General features: G+C 44.3%; 1 protein-coding gene across 6 annotated transcripts in view; it reads left to right on the top strand.

Moving 5' to 3' along the window:
• TSPAN18 (tetraspanin 18) overlaps positions 1-19,715 on the top strand; it is a 132,353-nt gene that overhangs the window by 15,639 nt on the left and 96,999 nt on the right. The window contains exon 2 of one of the 6 annotated variants that reach the window (XM_030030385.2): positions 14,329-14,393. The exons of 4 other annotated variants lie outside the window; for them this stretch is intronic. The gene's annotated coding sequence lies outside the window, so the exon portion shown is untranslated. Of the gene's footprint in view, positions 1-14,328; positions 14,394-16,355; positions 16,477-19,715 lie in introns of those variants that run through there. One more of the 6 variants, XM_030030396.2, reaches the window with a different exon arrangement.

Raw genomic sequence — 19,715 nt, 5'->3', positions numbered from 1 at the left:
GTTTCATCTGTTGAATTTAATCTGTTGGGGTATTTCTAACGTTATTATGGAAACAGTTACTATATTTACTCCTTATGAAAAGCTCAGTGTATGACAGTCTATGAGGAGGGAGTTTTACAGTGATAAAGATTGCACTAAATGATGGTGTCTACACTTCTTCAGGAAAAATGGTCTAAATGAGCTGACTGGCAGTTTGCCTGTTCTTGAGTCACGGACCTCACAGGGCACTGAACTGGAACACGCTATGCTGGGAAAGCATCGACAGGGTTTGTTCTTGGCTCACTTGATGGTACATCTCATTTTTGGGGGAAGCAAAGAGAACCAGATCTTCTTGTACAGAGAGAGTTTATGCCTATACTGGGTTGGTTGCTCAGACTTGCTGAGAACCTGTTTCTCATGGAAGTCTCTGGGACCTGTGGGTACCTTTCAGACGAACTTCTAAAAACCTGCTGGTGGGGTAGATGAGATAGCAATAGGGGAACTCAGTGTATTTCGGAATGGGAGTCACTGTTGTTGATCTACTTATTTCCGTAATTATTTGAAAACAGAACGCTTTTTGATGTCAGTCTTGCCGATAATAATTGATGGGGCTTAATAGTGATAATAATGTGATGGGCCCACAGTGGACATGTATGAGAAATAATTGAGGTAAAGGATTGAATGTCTCAAAATGTTCTTAAGAGGGGTGGGTCTGATGTATTGCTGAAGCGCTGGCCACCCTTTGTTTCTGAGAATGTCAGAGGGGATTCTCGGAGCTGCTTAGAATGAGGCGCTTTTGTGTTGATCAACAAAGCTTTTGCTTCAGATGGGAATATGGCTGAAGCACAGACACGTAACAATGATCTTCTAGAGTTGCACCAAGCTGTTTTTTCAGAAAAAGGTACAGGAAGAGCTGAGAGCTAGTTCTGCAAATGCTGGAGGCACAATGCTGGAAGCACCAATAGATCTCTTTGACCTACGTTTTGCTTTGGCAGCCTGAGAATTGACAATGTAATACCTTGCTGATGTGATGAAAGACTCTGGGTCTTGAAAAAAGACCTTCCAAACTGATAAGGACTTCAGCTTACAGTGATGCTTTGCCAATTGAAAAATTATTCTCTTCTTTTAAATATTAAGAGAAACATCAGTCAGGAACAGCAGTCTGATGAGACTAAGACAGAATAGGGCTTCCCAGAGACTGGTTGGATTAAGAGGGTTTTTTGTTTTGTTTTGTGTCTTTTTTTCTTTCTTTTTCTTTTTCCCTTCCCTCCTCACTGTGCTGAAAGGAGCAAAAGGTTTCATGCTTTGCATTTTGCGCGTTCATATTTTGACACTGCAGTGGGGAGGGCTTGGCAGGAGAAGAGTCAGAGTTTAGTTTAAAAACATTAATTTTCTTAATGCTGCTGCAGATAGTTCCAAGTTTCAGTTGGTGGTGGAGTTCTTGTAGTATTTCTGTAACGTGACGCTCTTTGGCAACAGCTTTGAAGCTCTGCACTAGCCTTGGGGAGCAGAGGGCATTGGGGGGGGGGGGTTGGACTCGCACTCCCAAGTCCCATCACCGATTTTACTGCTCAGAGCTGAGAGGTGTAAATGCCAGCATCACTAACGTTGGCCCGCTGTAGAGCCTCTTTGGCTCTGGGAGAGTTGCATTGCTTTTCTGAGCATCTGTTTCACCAGCTGTGAAAATGGAGACAGTACCCTCAGCATGTGGGTATGATGAACGTTCTTGTTAGCTGATCTCGGTAAAGTGCATTGGAACTGTGAAGCGTGATGGGTTGTTGTTTGAAAGTGTGAAGGTGTAAAATGGTGTAAGCCACAAGCTTGCATCTTTGTTAGGGAAGAGAAGTACCAACTGGGAGTCCTGGGGCAACAGGGGCAAAGGGTTTGTGGGAAGGAAGAGGAATTTGCTTGTGGTGGAGGACCTGAGTGAGAATTGTGCCACGTTCTAGCCTTTTACACAAGGTCTAAATGGATTTACCTGGAGCTTTGTAAAGCGTCTGTCCAGGGCTGGATTTTGCCCTCATACCACAGGGTGATGCAGTTGCATTTCCTTTTGTTGTTTTTCCAGTCCTCCCCTCCACGTGCTTGCTTTTTATGATCAAAGCTCCATTCTTTAAAGATATGCCAATGCCTTGTAATAATGCTCAGAAGATCCCCTATGGGGAACAGTTCTGATTAGACTCTGAGGAATTCTTTAATTCTCTTCATACTTCTTACTATTAGGAACATCTTGTTGATAAAAGGTGTGGCTTTTTTTCCCCTTGCTGTTACTTCTTCTTTGGCTCCCCTCCTCCCCAGACGCTATGCTGATTCTTTATGCTCTCTTGGTGTCTCGTCTTATATAAACTTGGTTACTTGGTTCTTGCTTTCAGTTCATTCTTTTATCTTCTAGAGCACTCAATGAATGCTTAAAAATAATAAATATTAATAATAGGGCTCTTTGAACCAGCAGGTTCTTTGCTGCTTAAGCTCACCTTTTCCTGCTGCTTATCCCCTATTAAAAGTTGCTATAATCTGCAGATTGTAGCTGTAATAACTTCTGCAGCAGTGGCTGGGTTTGTGACAAGCGTAGGATTATAGCTCCAGGTGGGGAAGTGGCAGCAGGAGCAGAGATCCTCAAAGGCACAAAGATGTTGTTTCAATTGAAATATTCTTAGCAATAAAGGAAGAGAAGCCAAAAAATTTAGTGTGGGAATAGAGCTATTTATCTAAATAGTCCTTCTTACACAGGTTTCCACAGAGTGTCAGTGACCTATATAGGATAATCCTGTATTGCACATAAAATCCTGTGTTTAGAAGGGAAAAAGCGTTCTTTCTGGAGAACATAGTGTAAGAAGGCTGTACTTTTGGAGATGCTTTCAAGCTAATTCATAGGAAGTGTTTTAAATCAGCAAGACAAACCTCTGTGATATTACTGTATGTTTTCTTTTAATTCTGTCTGCAGACAGGTTTACTTCTCCTTAGAGCTACAGAAGAAAAAGATGCTGTCTGCCCCAGTGCGTAAAGTTGTCCACATAACGTACAGGCCAGGCTCCAAAGCTTTCACCGCACACGTACGTACACGTGCATGCTCTTTTGGACATCGGCAACGTTTTTACTGTCTCGGATCACACACGCAGACTGAGGAATGAATAAAGTAAACAGCAATGGAGTGTGTGAGGTTTTCCCACCACACCTCCTTTCCTCTGTTTAACAATACAAGCTGCTGGTTTATGAGAAGAGGAGAGAATCCTGAGGTGTCAGGGCAAACTTCAGGAAACCTTATTTGTTTCTTCTACACAGTGTTGGCTTGGCCCTACGTAGAGGAGGCGAGCTGTTCCTAAGCAGAACCTCTGCTGGGTGGGTTGCTTCCAGGCTTATGTCTTCGGCAGAAACCACACTAGTTACTACTTGGGGCTAAGACTGGCTGGGAGTTTTTCAAGGAAACAATTTGCCTGCAGAAAATGCTGATTTATTGAAACCAGTACTGCTTTGTGGGAAAGGGTTGGTCTCCGCTCAGTTCTCCTTGGGTGAATTTCTTGCGTTTGGGATAGAATTTCTTAGTCAAAACAGAGATGCTGGTTAGGAGCCAGGTGGTTTGGGTTTTTCACGTATGCTGTCACAAATCCAAAACAGGGTCCTGAAAGCAGGTTTCCGACGTGCCAGAAATGCACGTCGTAACCGCAGCACTGCTGTTCTAGAGCACAAGGGTTTTTGCATGAAGCATTCCAAGGTGGATTCCAAACCTTCATCCCTGTGCGAAATGAAAAAATATTTGAAGTCTCAAACAATGTGGTGGGATGAGAAACTAAGTTCCCGTCCAGGTGTCCTTGCGTCTCCCTCAGTGGCCTTGCTGTCTTTCCTCACTGGTTCTGCAGGTTTGGGTCTCCCCTGGATGCGCTCTTCACGGGGCGGAGCGAAGCGAAGAATCTCTGGAGACCTTGGCAAAATAGTCAGCACGTCAGTCACAGGAGGGGAGCGACTGACCCTGAAGCGCTGCCGGCGTATTTTGGCAGGGTCAAGGCTATACAAGGCTATATAGCTCCTAAACCCCTGCTTTCTCTGAGGAATATTATTAGAAAAGCACCTCAAGCAGCCAAGGAAAATATAGCTGAATACTGCTGATACGTTTGTGCCTGGGCCATTATTGTTGGGCAGGGTAGGAAAAAATAATGCTTAGGGCAAGAGAGGAGCTTCTTGGAACAGGATGAAACATTCTCCTGCTGGTTTGATTGCAGCGAGCTCAGCAAAGGCAGGGGTAACACATGGTTTCAGAAATAGGCTTGCTTCTTCCAATTTTTTCTCTCCCCCCGTTTTATGGAGGGGAGAGGAAAGTGGTCCTCTTCATCCTTTCTTAATTCTCCTTGGAGAGTGAGGAGATAAGAGGAAAGCCAGGAGGGGATCTCAGATAACCTAGGTGTGTGCCTAGCCGGGGCATTTGTTCTTTGTGGTCTCTCTCGGCATCATCAAAGACCCTGGATCTGGTTATTCCAGGGCAGCTCAGCCACCTGAATCCTGATGTGCTGCATGCTGCTTGGCTGCCGAGGGGAGCTTTCAGGAGCTCCCTCTGTTCTAAAAGGTGGGATTGCAAAATTGAAGCGCACACTCCAGTTCTGATTGTATGAGAATGTTACTCTGCCTTTACTTTGTATTCCCCCCCGCCCCGCTTTTAAAAAAGGGGAGGGAAAAAAAAAAAGGCTGGGGGTTGAAGCTTCATCAGTGCACAGGCAAAGACAAAACGCTCCTCTTAAAGGCAAAACATTCTGGGCTCTCGCTGTGTATTTGAGGTTTAAATAATGGGAGTTTTCTGTTTCCGAGAAGCCAAGTGCATCCTCGGATGGTCTCTGTTAACCTGTTTTAAGACGACCTTTGTTCATCTTGTGGTAGGTGAGGAGTCTGAGCTTGCCTTTTTGGTTTCACCCCTCCTTCAAGTTAAGGTAGGAGGCACAAGGTGTGTTTATAGCACACAGAAGCACGGGGCACCAGAAGCCCTGAGCTAGTGGAAACTAGAACCGGGATCTCCGTACAGCTCTGTTGGGTGCAGCACAGAGGGATCCACAACACACCGTCAGCTCTGGAAATCATATTGTGTCAAAGCTCTCCTGGATGTGAGATGAGCTCCGATGTGTCTGCCCCCCGGGCAGAGATGCAGACCCCAGATACGGAGTGTTTGAAAGAGCAAATAAAAACACCCTAAGCCTTGCTTCTGTGGTTTTTTTTGGTGATGAAAAGGCAATACTTATTTTCAAATATTAGATGACAATAATATTTTAATATGTTTTCACAAAAAAATTGATCTAAGAAAAGAATTAATATTTCTCTTAAATTAATCAAGTCTACGTCTTCTATCTTTGATTGAAATATCAGCAGATTTCTGCCTCTTGCTTCTTCTAGTTACAGTCACTAAAGGAACCTCTAAGCGGCTGATTGCTAAGGTTCCTTAGATCCCCAGGAGGAGGAAGGTAAGCTGCTGCTTTTTTTCAGAGGCTTAGGCTGTGCTGTTAATGGTAGCTGGCATTTGGGAATTTTATGAGACCTTTTTAAGGACTAGACTGTTTGCCCACAAAAGTCAGTTTGCGTCTTCTAATCAGTGAATGACTAGACTTCTTTGCATCCATTTCATATCCATAGTCTGCACGTTTGTTAAGTATATTTAAATTACTGAGGAAAGCAAGCTATTGATCAAAGACTTCAGTCTTGTCTTCTTCTTCTGAATTAGGGATGGAGAACCGAAAAAAATCAGGTTAGCGTGAAAATAGTTCCAGTAAGTTGAGAACTTAGGTGTATGGTTGAGCTGCACTGCAAATTTGTCCTGTTGAAATAGGGACAGACTGCGCTAGGATAGTGTTGTGGAGGGTTTGCCATAACCCGGATCAGGGCTGCATGCCCCAGCTGTTCCCCGAGATTGACTTGCAAAATCCTTTCTGTGGCTGGAGCCGTGTCGTGTGCTTCAACGTCGCAGACTAGGACGGGTCATTTAAAGCTGAAGGAGCCCAAAGAAGCCATGTGCTGGATCTGTTTCTCTTAGCATCCTACAAGATTACACCTGTAGACTGTCCTTTAACATGAAGCTGCAATCTTCAGCTGTAATCTTTGATCCTTTATGAAGTGCAACAGTATGGAGTGGGACCAAACATTGATTTTTGAATGGACTATGATTAAATGTAAGGGCGCCTGAGTCTGGCTGTCTTGCGGCTTTGTAGGTAACTCTGCATGGACAAGATTTGTCACTTCCCTCCCCTTTCCTGTTCTACTGTCCCTGAGCTTTTTTCCTTGTGATGAATTCTGCAAGGATTTGTCCAGATACACTATTGTTTAGCAAGGAGTGTGGTGAAACAGATGCAGTTGTTGAAACTGATGAAAAGGTAATTTTCTCACCCTTCCAATATCTGTAAATGCGTTCGAAAGAGAATTTGCATTGCTAGTAGCATTTGTTTTTGTGTGTATACTGTTGATGTAAATCAGAGATTGACTGGTGGATAACAAAACAGTGCAGTGCCTGAGTGAACAGATTGGGCAGGCATCTGAACTATCCGTGTACTAGCCCGCCAGAATGAGTCTGTTGCTCAGAATTTTTCTGGCAGATGTAGCCTCTCTATTTTGTGTGTCAGTGATTATCTACCACTTGTTTATTGCGTTTGTGTGGTCCACATTATCTGAACATCTCACAGTTGCAAATGGATTGTATCTTTGTAGCACCTTTTCGAGGCAGAGAATCCTGTTTACCAATTCCCATTTTACTGATGGAAGTGAAATCTAAATGACTTGCCAAGGGTGTCGTGGGAAACTTAGAACGGACTAGAAAATAAGAGATCTTGCTTTTAAGGAAAAGCCAGAGTCACTCTTTCTTCCTTCACAGCACCCACCCAAATTTTCCTCCCAGAAAAGGCGTCTCGGGTTTAAAAAATGGGGAGGGAGTATTTCCTGTATTATAGGAAGATTTTTCCCAGCTAAATAAATGGCTTTCTTTTCTGTTCTCTTGGAGCCAAATGTCCCATATAGCTCAATGATACGTTGTTAAGGCCTTCTCTTCTTTTGACTGTGTTAACTGCGCATTTACTAAATTTGAATATGACAGCTTTTTCTCTGTAGATGAAGCTCGGTTTGGGTTTGTCTTTTTTGGGAGGCAGGGGGGAAAGGGTGGGTTGGCTGGTTGTTTCTCATTGGGAAACAAAGATCTTCTGCAGTTTTGGAAGGACTGGGGCGGGGGGGGGAATTTCTACCTCAGCCAAAATAGTCAGTATTTTGTGGTTTGGGATATTCATTAGAGTGTGGGAAACGACAGGTCACGGCCCTGGGATCTGAACCTCCTTTTTCTACATGCTACTGCAATGCGCTCACTGCTACTCTTGCCTTCTTTTGAATGCCGACTTTTGACCTGTTAAACTTTCTTAGAAGTGTGCACAGGTTTATAACAAGCATTTTCCTTTCAACAGACTGGCTTTTTCAGACTGTTTGCCCCCCCCCCCGCAAAGTGTTCGCAGAGAGGATCTAATCACACCTAATAGTCCTTAACAAGTTAGTGACTCCTTGAGTCCTGCCATTTAGTGGTATCTGAGGAGTGATGTGGTCCTGAAGCATTTGCCAGTTTTCACTGCAGCAATCCTAATCAAAGCCACGAAATGAGATGGCTGCTTTCTCCTCCCTGAGGCACTCCTGGGTGCTTCCTTGAGAAAGCGATTTGCTTTGGAGTTGTTAAAAAGGCACACGCTGAAAAAAAAAAAAAAAAAAAAAAAAAAACAAACGAAAAAAAACCCAAAAAACCAAACCCAACCAAAAAACTTCCCAGATACAGGTGTGGAGCTGCCGAGTATTAATGCCAATTGTGCAGTTCAAAATCACAGCTTTGTTCTTGAGATTGTAATAGTGTTAAAAAAATCAGCCTTGATCTTGATGAGAGCTCAAGTCCCTGAGCTTGTGTTGAATCAGGGTCAAGGTTTTTAATTTGTTCATTCTTCGGAGATGCTGAGTACCTTCCGTGGCAGCTGAAATTAGTGGGGGTTGTGTGTGTTCAGCGTTCTGGAAGGAAAACAGTGTGTGCATGTGTTGTGAGCTGCATTGCACAGAAGCCAGGATCTCTAGGGGGGCTGCAGTATCTAAGATGATGCCCCTACAGTTGTTTCTTAATTAAACCCCAGACACCTTATATGGCTTCTCTTGAACTTCGGGACTCTGCTTTTCTTGAGCATATTTGAGACTTCTAGCCTGGCAACTCCTTGGAGCTTTCTGTTAAGGTATTAAGGGGAGGAAAACCAGTTGGTTGCCTCAAGCTGAGGAGGATATGCTAGACTTGAAGGATTATCTCAGTGCAGTGAATTTTAAAGACTTTTTGCTGTACATGTGTGGAAAGCTATCAAAATGCTAATGGTTCTGCTGTCTTTTTTAACCCTTTCAACATACGGAGCTGTTGGAGGGGAGGCGACAATGATGTTATTCAACTGCAAAAGGACAGTCCAGCCAGAAATTAAGTTTTAAGTAGCTTTTCCTCTGTTAGCCACAACTTCTCCCAGCGATAAGGAAGAATGATGCACCCATCGCTTGGACAGACCAATTCTGTACGCTCAGTTGAGCTCATCTGCAGGTGTGGTATAGGTCAGGTACTCCCTGCAACCAACATCCTACAGGAAAGGCTGGCATGGGGCTGAGGAGCTCCCGGCCCTTCCCCCGGAAAAAGTGCAGTCGGAACCAGGTTGCTGTAGCTGGGTGAACTTCCGTTCCATTTATTTAGGTTTTTGGCTGAGATTTTTGACGTGTTAGGAGTATCTCTTTCAACCCTACAGAGATTCTGTTAATGTTCTGCTTTGGAGCCAGGTAAATACTTGGATAACTGGCGATATAAATAACAGAAATTATGAGTGTTATTAAACCCATGAGGCTCAGCCATTCCTTTAGCTGTCTCTGAAATATCTTAGAGCAATGGGTCTGTCTGTGCTTATCTTTTTAATCAGGACTAGCCAGGCAATTTCAGCCCCCAGGAGAGCCCAAATCACTCAGCTGCAGGGTTATCTTTGCCATTAAGGTTGTGGCTTTCAGGTTTCAATCAACTTTCAATGTTTTGTTTTTTATTTTTTTTTTTAAGGCATATTTACCGTTAAATATTAGCTGCTAGCTTATTTCGTATCTTCAAAGCATCAGTGTTTCCCATTTTGCAGCTGAAGAGTATGGTTGCCAACACGTACAACCTGGGGGCAGGAGCAAGGGCAGGCAGTATAAAAAGGGTTGCTGCAGGGATCAGTTTGGGGTTGGTATGAGGAGGACACCAGATGAAGCAAGGTAAAGGGACCGGATAGCAGTGAGGTAGTGTGGAATAAGCTTTTCCTTTCTCATTCAGCATGAGTATGATGAGGTATTGCTTTTCTTGGGGCATCCCAAGCTAGATTGGATAGGGGAAATCAGCTTTAGGGAAAATTGTTTTGACTTGGATTGGTCTAAATGGTATGAAGATACGGCTTGGTGCATAGTGCACTAAGCATTGGGGTACTTGGGACATCTAGTATGTGTGTTGACCATGATTTCCTGTGTGGCTTTTGGCAAATGCATTATTTTGAGAGAGTGTGTGTGTGTATTTATATATTTGGCAGAAGGAATAGATATTCTCCCCCGCCCCGCCTTGTTTTTTTCCCAGCAAGGACAGTTACAGTTGGCTTGTCAAGCTCATGTGTACTTAAAGGCTGTTTTCGGTGGACTCTTCTCTCTCTGACTCTTATATTTCTCAATGGGTGGCTTTAGGTATTACAAACAATGCCTTTTAATAAGAAATGATTCCCCCTGAAATGTTTGTGATCATTGGAAAAAAATCTTGCTACCTTTTTCTAACTTAGAGTTGCTTGTTTTCTTGCACACAGTATATTTTGCTTAATCTTGAAAATTTCAGATTGCATGCATATAGATGGCTCTTACTGTGTCTGTCCATAGTTGTTTTGAAGACAAAAATCTTAAACTGTGCAACTGCTTTGCAGTTTCTGTTTGGTTTTTTGTGTGTGTAAAGAGAAGGGAGCCTGAGCTGCATCCTTCCACGACAACCCCTTCTTCCATACTAGAAGATGAAGGTATTGGCAGTGGGAAAAGTAGGATTTACAGAGGAGTGTATGTACACAACATATCAACCTCACTTCTGTGATTAAGCATGCAGTTAGTCTCTGCAGATTAAACACAAATGCAAAACAAAATCCTTTACTATTTATGAAGAAACATGCCATTTAGAGTTGGGCTTTTGAATGAGCCTGTGAAGCAAGTTGCTGGGCTGGCCAAAGGTGTAGTGGGATATGCAGGTGTGGTCTGTGAAGGGTGTTTATTGGAAGGGAATGGGTCACCCTCTTTGATAGAAAGCAGTGCAGGTGTTCGTTTTATTTAGGGTTGCCTTGAGAGAGTAATTCTTGTGCAGAACAGAATAGGAATCTCCAGCTTCTTCCTCTTATTTTTTTAATTGCCTGCATAATTTAAAAGCCCTAATTCTCCTTTCTGTTGACTGAATGAGGAAAGAAGGGGTGCTGAAATGCTGAAGGGGTGCTGAAATGCTGATTGTCTGAAACCGCACTCTAACCCAAGTTGCCATCCCACAGCTGTTGGCCTCGTTTGTGTGTACTAGTCTGTGAGAAGGGTTGTAGGAGATCCAGCCCATGACAGTAAACAGGGAACGTTCCCTGTTTGCTCAGACTGGACGTATTTGTACTCTCCTATCAGAGAAATAGAGGTTTGGTGTATTGGAGTTGTCATGCTCCGAGAGATTTCAATCTTCATTGCAGCAGTAATTATTTCCACCAAGAAGCTTCGTAGTTCCAGATTCCCAAGACTGAAGACACCTTGCCCCAGGATATGTACCAGCATGATGGGTAGGACACCTTCTGGGAAAGGGTTCAAATACTGGCTTCAAGTCAGGCAAAAAGAGTATATGAACCAGTCTGCAGTATTCCAGAAGCCAGGCACTCAGTCAAATTACCAGCTGTTGGATGAGCTGTGGTTGTTGTCCATGTGTGGTCTTAGCCCATGGCAAATGAAAGGTAATGCAATTTAGCTGAACTGTATCTTGCTAAATTAAATTATCTCACATCAGCTGCAGGGGATGAACGTGCACATGGAGAGCTACCACAGCTCAGTTGGTGTACAGCCTACTGTGACTCCAGTGTACCATAACTTCATTGGGGCCTCCACTTGAGTGTCCTGGTGACCGAGCAGTAGGTAGTAGCCAGTTGTAAGGAGAAGGAAGATCTAGTTGTGCCTCCAATTAGAGAATATTGTCCCTAAATCTCATAAGATTTTTACTTTGGGAGTTCAGGCTGCTTGCTGAGTTTGGGGTTGATGGAAACAGAGGTTTTCAGCAATTAGTGTACCTACTTATAAAAAAAAAAAGTTTGTCTTTTCCAGCAGATGTTGACTGCCTTGCCAGTAGGGAGGTCCTCTTGCCTGTAACAGGCACTGGTGCCAAACACATTTTTGTTCTCTTGGGAATGTATTTCCTGGAAGGTTCCTTTCATCTGTGGTGAATTCTTGTGCTTTAAACACAGGAAACGTTACTGGAGTTTTTCCAAATATCTGTGAGAACTTTTTAAACTGAATTAAAATTGTCCCGTTTGATAGTAGACCAAGCAGCAGTCTATCCTCATCTTCAGTTGCTTTGACTCCAGGATCAGTACCTTGCCTAGGAATGCAAGGAGGTACTGAATGACCTGATCTTGCCCATGGATGATTCAGCAAGCCTTGGTAGACTGGAGCCATCCCCAATTTGGCTGCCATAATGGGGTTTGAAAGGGAATTGGTGTAAAATGAAGTTGGAAAGGACATAGGATGGCACTTTGGCTCCCCTGCCTTTGCAATAGGAAGAGCTAGCTGTTAGCAAAAGCTTTCGTAGCGAGCCGGTGTCAGACTTGCGGAGACCAAGAATTGCAGGAGGTGCCTTTGCTCTGGTGGGCAGTGGGAAGACCTCGTCTTGGTCTAACCCGATGCCCAGGGACTCAGTGGCCGAGGATGGCGAGGTGGGCCATGCTGGCTTCAGGACCTCTCTTCATACAGGGGAACGAGGGCTTGCTCAGAGGAAATATTGAATCTTTTGCCCCCCAAAACTTATCTTGGCAGAGTGAACGTGACCATGGTGATGGGCAGTGCTTTCTACAGTCTCAGCAGTTATCATCTGAGCGGTTCGGTACTGGTGATGTGACACTGGCAGCACCACTGCAGCATTATGAGGTCAGGGTCACAGATGTTTCTATGTCCTTGTGATTTGGCTACGCATCCTGTTTTCTTCTAAGCCAAGGCTGAAATCTCCTGTTATTGGCTGCTAAAAGCTTTTAGGCTGGAAGTTGTCCCGTTCCCATCATCTCCCGGAAATCATTCCAGCTTGGCCCACTCTTTTCCCCAGCTCCAGTCTTTCTCCTTTATTGGGATTTTCTGGAAACCAAGGTCAGAATGTATTTCTTAAACATACATGAGGTTTAGCATCTGTTGTTTGTGGTACAGATCATTGCACATGGAAGAATGCATGTGCAAGTTCATGCACAGCCAGCTTTCACTGCACAATGAGGATGTGGTTAAATGGGAATTAGGATTAATACTGGATTTAAGATTCTCGTAGTTGGCTGGTAATAACCTAATCTCCTCAAAGGCTGCAGGCAGGCTGGCAGCATTCGGCTCAAGGCCGTTGTTGTTTGCAAAACCTGAAAGAAATTGAATTTTGATACTAAGAGCACTTTAATCAGAGCCTTTCAAGATAGTATATGCTCTTCCCATCCCTATCTCAAATGCAGCCTTTTAATTTCTTTAATGTATGACAGTCACCTAGGCTTCTAGGTCTGATGGGCGTTTGACAGTAATATTTTTCATTTCCTTTTGTAAGAGCTTAGGGATTCTGACTGATTTTAGAAATGTATAAATTGCGTTCTGAAAGTTGATATACCAAAGCCTCTGTATAGGCAGAGTGAGGTATGTCCATGCAGGGCAGCAAGCACTCCCCAGTTCACAGTGTTCAGTGCTAAATGTCCTTCAGGTAAGGAGGCTCAAGAGGCCACAGAAGCGTGGAGCTCCTTGGTGTGATGTGGTCAGTTCAGTCCAGTCTGGTTCGATTGTTGCTGTGGTGGAGATGACCGGTGAGAAATGCGTTGGTGAGTCTGTGCAGGTCATAAAATGAATCACTGTGTTTCACATCAAGGCCCGTGTTGGAAGACAACATGTTTTAAGATGAATTGTTCTTGCTTGTGCTGTTTACTGTGGCTGCAATGCAGTTTTCTCTGTACCTGTGTCTACTAAAGCCAGACATTTAGTTCTCTAAACAACTCGTATCTTCAATTAGATCTTGATTAAGGTAGAGTTTATGCAGGCTTAGACCTGCATTCTCCAACAGGACAGAGGTGTAAAGTTTACCTATATATCTACTTCTGATTCCTTGTTTCCAGCCTTCTCTTGGATAGCAGTTTTGGTTAGTTCTGCCCAAACTTTGAGAGCTGTGCTTTGCAAAACGCTTTTCTATCTGCCTCACTGCTAGTGGTAGTCTGGCAAAGTGACCGTGCTTACTCTGTCTGCTTTTCCTTTGTTTTAAATCAACAGCCCATCCTGTGGATGGGTCTCCTTTGGAGAGGGTATCAAAGGTCTCTATAGTATGACAATGTATGCCACTGTCAGTCAAAGTCTCTACCTGAGCCACTGAGGCTGGAAAGAGCAGAGACTTACCGACTAGATTTGAGAGGAAAGCTTGTCCTGATGCTGCTGATACAATTCAATATCCATGTTGCCAAAAAGAAAATGACTTGTCTGAAGAGGTGATGATGAAGTGCCTTTATCTAGACCTGAATCCACTCTATCAATTTGTTTTTTCTTAAGCCTACTTCTTCAGCCCTCACCTTGATGGATTTCTTTTGATTGTTTTTCTGCTGCTTTTGTGTTGGTCCTCCTTGCTAAGGTTGCCTTTCCTCTCGCTGTCGCCTTGTGTAGAACCTGTTATCAAATAATCCTATTAATCTTCTTAGATAATCTTTAAAACACTTACCATCAAGCAGGACATTTTTTCTGCGGTATGAAGTCTCCTTGTGTACCTTAAGTCACCTGGCTCTCAGGTTGTGAAATTGAGAAATGCACTGAAGTTTTGCCTTCCCAAGGCTCAGAGACCACATGATGACTTGATTAAGATTTGAGAGACAGTGATTTTATTTAATTTATTATTGCAAATGTCTGTGCCCCCATTGTTTTCAGAATAAGAGAGCATCAGAAACATTAGGTCAATTGGAATTCAGATCTCTGCAGGGCCTCACAAGTCCCTTAATGCACAAGTTTGTTGAAGGCAGGTTAAATGGGAAAGTTTCTGTTTTCGTTCACGTTCTGTTTTCAGAAGCCATAAGCCAGGCAAATCTTTGGTCCTTCAGCTCCATTTCTTCTCTTCCACAGAGATTAATGGTAAGGAAGAGTGGATAGAGAGGGAACGCAGATGAGTCCGGCACCCAGCAGCAAAGGTTAGTAGAGAGACGCGTGAACTGTACCAGCACAAGAAGGTTTGTTTTGGTTAGTGAAAAGCATCCAACTTTCACTGACTCTAAGAGACCTTAGCTGTCTGCAGGAGCCAAAGAGCTCGGTTTAAGGCACGCAACAATTCATGGAAGTGTCTCGTAAGCGTCATACAAGCGTTGCTTTGTTCGGTATTACGACTGGTTGGAGGTTTTGGTCTGTGGCTCTTCTGGTGTGTGGTGGGAGGTGGCAAAGACTGCTTAGAACAACACTCTGTAATGAGACGGTGCCATGCTGGGTGAGGCCTGGGAGGGATGAAGCTCAGTGATTTCTAAGCCTGTAAAAAATCCAGGAAAGCATGCATTAATGCTATTGCTCGCTGTTCTAGCCTCTAGCAAGCAGATAGGGAGCTATTAAACCCCTCTGAACAGCATTAGGGATGAGAGGGAATATCTGTGTAACTTCAGCTTGTGTCAGAACAAGCACAGTGATAGTGTTTAAACTAAGAAACAACCACCAAACAGAACAAAAAACCAAACCAACAGCAACAACAACAAAACCCTCTCACACATCAGCAGGATGCGTCTACCCCCAACGTGAGACTTCAGGAGGACTCGGGTTGTCACGCTGGCTGGTTTGAACTGTGCAACTATTAGTGGGGAAAAAAGTAGCCAGTAGGTGCGTCCTGCCACTTAGGTTAAGCGGTCCTTGGAGTTGAGGAATTTTTGATGGCTGGTTTGGCCAAAGCCTTGGTATTACAAAAAAGAAATTGTGCTGTGTCTGTTTTGTAGTAGCTGGTAGAGATGTATGGGTGAGTAAGCTGCCGTCACGCTCATAGCACCGTAGAGAGCCCGGAGTGATGGAAAATGTGTCTTACAAATGCTCAGTGGCAATTTCTTATTCTTCCTTCAACTGAGTCAACTCTGTGCTCAGCAGTGAGGCTGACAGAGGCCCTTCACCAGCACTTGAAGCTGTACCTCAAAGCTAACTCTGCTCAGAGCAGGTCTAACTGATGATGCTGTGCTTTTCAAAGCATTTGGAGCCCTGCCTGTGGAAGGCCAGCCAACATCACCACAGCTAGTACAGCTCCACCAACACTTTTTCTTTCAAGATTTCCCAACTGCGTCCGGGAACGCACAGCCCCCGCGCTCCGCCGTGCCCTGGCCAGCTCCGTGTTTTGATGCAGACGACTGCGGTGGGATGATCTGTAAACATTGCTGTGTGTTCTGATGGTGAACGCATGCAAGCTGCTTGCACAGCGTTACTCATTTATCCCCCCCCCCCCCGCGTGCCCCCTGCAAGCTCAGCTGCTGCTTTATCGCTCCTGATAAGCGGGTGTGTGATCCGAGGCAGAGCCATCAGCCAGAACTGAAGGCAGGCAGGAGTCCCACGTGCATAGTTTGGGGGCAGCTTGGTTTCTTTTCTGATAAGCCCGTGCCTCTTGCGGCAGTACAGTGCACACTCCTTTTAAACCGCAATCATAATCCTCTTTGCAGCCAGCGCTGCTATCCCCACAGGAAGCATTAGCAATATCACAAAGTGCGGAGACTTCATTGTTTTCCCTTAATCTGCAAAGGGAGCTAGACAAGACAGAGGAAACTTTAACCTATTCCGTGCCTCAGTGGTAAATAATTAGTTTTTTACTGAGTGGGAGAATGGGGGAAGCCTCTTAGTTAAGATAAAGTGAGCTCAAGGCTCACAGGCTTATCTTGCTCTGTGGAATTCAGGAAAGGACGTGTCCTTGAATTCGCCTGTCTGGCGTGCCCTGTTTTTGTGTTTGGGAGAAATGAGTCTATTAGAGCTGCCCTAAGTGATGGCAGGGTATAAGGCACCTCTTGCCAGGAAATGCGGTAGCTATGCTTTTGTTTAAGGACCTTGAACAAAAGGCTCTGGATGCTTAATAATGTGCAAATTTGGGTGGGTGGGATATGGAGAAGGTTAATAGGGCAGACTAACAGAGGAGGAGCTGCGCTTGGGAGAGGAGGAGAGGAACGCCGAGGACACGGCAGCAGACAGAGGGACGTCGAAGAGGAAAAGCAGCCCCTTTTTGCCGTGTTAAAGTTAACTTAGTCACCACTGACAATTTTGGGGGTAAGTGCAAGCTGTGTCTGCTGAAATAGCGGTATTTCCAGCCACGGCAGCGTGAGAGGCTACAGGGCAACGCCAAGAGGTTTTGGTGTGCAAGCCTGCGTGCCGCCTAGACCCCGACCCATCACAAGGGGGGACTTGCTGTGGGAGTGCCCGTGGGTCGGAATTCACTTTGGGTCAACGCTTTTACGACCGCAAAACTTCTCTTCGCAAGCTGCCTGCCGTAAAATCTTTCTTGTCACGCGTGGTGCTGGTTTCCCTGGGCAGGTCCGGGACCAAAGCGGGGCGAGGGGTCTGCCCCAGTCTGGCACAAGGGGCACGAATCCCGAACGGTGAACGGTCCGCTCGCGCGTGTGCCGTGTCCGTGGAAGTCCTTTAATCCAAACGTGACCAGAGCAAAGAAACAAAACAAAAGCCTCTCAAAAATAGCATGAGATAAGGATCTGGAGAATTTGCTTTTTATTTCTTTCAAGAGTCCCTGGAGACTTCTTCTTTTAAGGGAAGAAATGTAGCTTTCAAGGTCGAGCCTTTTTTTTCTTTTTTTTTTTTTTTTTAATCCCCCCCCTCCTTTTTCTTCAGACTTCAAAGGCAGTCAGCTGAGAGCTTCTTAGGAATGTTACATCTGTTCAGAGTAAACGTGGATCAGAGGGAAGGCACTTTTTCCTCTTCCAAAGTGTCTGAAATTTGTACGCAAATTTTCTTGGGAGTGCGGTAAACAAGACAACCTCAGTGGGGATGGATGGTGCGCAGTAGTGGAGGGTGGAAAGCCAGCAAGTGGGAGTAGTTTTCTGCAGAGGCATTTAGTTGAAACACAAGTTTTATTTTCCTGATGCCTTAATAGAAAACGTTTTAATGTTTGTGCCTTTAAACAAAATTGATTTGGAAATTGAAACCGAACAAATGGACTGAAATGTGAACTCCTAATTCCTGCCTGCTGCTCCTCAAACTCTTAGCTTCTGCTAGCTTTGTACCTGCTGACACATAGTCTTTTCTTTTTATTAAATAGCTTGTCCTTTTGCTTTCAGTCTTAATCTACATGTATCAAACAGTGAAATCAAACCGTTTTGCTTTCTGACTCCTAACGCTTAACTACCGTTCCTTTACCAGCCGATCCAAAGCCTATCGGCAGTGGAGGGGTTTTGGATCAGGCTCTTGACACGCCACAGAAAATTGTCATTGCAAGCTTGGGGGATACAGCAGGTGGGCTCAGGAATTGGACCTAGTTTAACACTGCTCTGCCTATCATGGGTGGGAATTTATTGCTGATTTTGATGAAAGGTGATGTGTGGCATTGCTGAGACTGTTTGGAAATCCTCTCCACAGTAGGACTTACGGACACGATCAGGTCTCAGACGGCCTTGTGCATAACTGCCTTTTCACGTCTCAAAAGTGTAACTGAACTGCAAATGGTTTTCACACCAATTATTTCCCTCTTGCTTTTGAATAGAACCGGGAGGGGGGTTGTTTATCCCATTTCCCTGGTGCAGCTGAAACTCAGAGCAGCAAGCTTCTGCTGAAGCTGTTGTTTCCTCTGCGCGTTTCCCATAAGGAGACCAGGGAGTGCGAGATTTGCGATTCAGTGTGTGGCTTTGTCACATGCATACCCAGGCTGAAGATGATAGAAATCTTGGTGCTGTCTCACTTCGGGGTGGGTAAGTATGTTTCGTTTGTTGCTTTTGTGGGTTTTTCTTTTAAACTAAGCTTCTTAAATGAAGAGCAGCAATATTTAAGCTTCTGAGTAAATAAGCAGAGAACCCTGGCTTCATCTTGACTAATCTGTTTAACCTTCATCAGCCCAAATATTTACTCCAGGCATCGAATATCCAGGCAGTGTAATTCTGATGCTAAAATTCGTGCGCTGAGAATGCTGTAGATTGACTAATCCTGCAGAATTCCAGAAATCCCTGTCTGTATAAATAAACTTCCTATACGAAGGATTATAACTAAATAAATGCTGTGAATTCAGATCAGCAAAGCAGAAGTATAGCAGTTGGCCCTCTTCTTATGCTGCTTACTTACGTATTTTTATAAGGATATTCATCTTAGTCTAACTAGATGTGTAAAGAAAACTGCAAATATTGAAGCACGATGCCATCATATACTGCAGGAAGAAAGTTTACACCTCTGCCTTTTTGCTAGCAACTTTTCTTTTATCAGTTTTCAAAGTGCCATCAGCTTGATTTACCGAGGCTGTTGAAATTGTTGTTATTTTGGGGCGCGGCATTTCTGGTGAATCTGTGTTTTGTAGGTCTTTGTCCCCTTCCTGTAACTGGGCAATGTAAGGAGTTCATGAAACTGCTGTATTGGAGATAGGAAATTTGTAGCTCAGTTGCTGAAGATCCCCCCCCCCTCCCCTACACGCACACATTCCCCCAGCTGCAGAGCAAAGCCTACAGCAATCCCGATTTACCAGCAACAAAGTTGGCATCTCAAGTCTAGTCTATCGTGTCCATTGCAGGGAATACTTATAAGCCCCCAATGTAAACCTGTTGGTATAGGTACGGTGTGAGCAACTTTCTGAGCAGTTTGGCTTCTGTCCTGTTACTATATTAATTATCCTGTCTTTGTGAGACTTAAGTGCAGACTTCTCTGGGATCCTTATCTCAGAGAAGTTTTGTTAATATCCCTTAATGTTGCCCTCTGTGTTACTGGACATCGTTCCAGAGATGGGAAGGCTGTAAACACCTGGGGGAAAGGGGTTACTTTGGCTATTGTAAAGGGAGTAACTAAAAAGAATGAGATCAAGTTAGAGAAGTAAAATGAAAACTGTTCGAGGAGGACTTCCCAACCGCATCGTTGATTAGGTTCATGGAAAGCTAATGGGTGCTCTGCCATCTGAGAATTTTGAGAGTAGACTGCAAAAATGAAATAGTAGGAATGACAGTGGGACGGAGTTGTTCCCTATCGGCAGGGAATGGTCCCAGCCAATCTTACTGCTTTTTTGCTTATAAGATTCTGTGTACCAGTAGAAAACTAGAAGGAAGAAATTGCCCAGCTGCTGAGTGGTCAGGAAGACGTCTAGCCTGGAACCTGTGCTGTTCGTGGCCATTTGGTCCTAACAGATAATTCTCCGAATTGCACCTCGCTTTACTTGCCAACGTGCTCTGTAGGGAAATTCCTTCCCTGTCCGATGCTGGGTTAGTCAGTCCTTTTAATGCTATATTTGAGGAAGAATCACTGCAGCTAGGCTGCTAATCTCATTTCTGTCCTCAGATAAGATTGTTATCAGAGTAATTGTCTGT

The sequence above is a fragment of the Aquila chrysaetos genome, chromosome 2 (genome assembly GCF_900496995.4).
Source record: "Aquila chrysaetos chrysaetos chromosome 2, bAquChr1.4, whole genome shotgun sequence".
Classification (NCBI taxonomy): Eukaryota; Metazoa; Chordata; class Aves; order Accipitriformes; family Accipitridae; genus Aquila; species Aquila chrysaetos.
The sequence above is the reverse complement of the archived record's forward strand: the minus strand, read 5'-3'. Positions and strand labels throughout refer to the sequence as shown.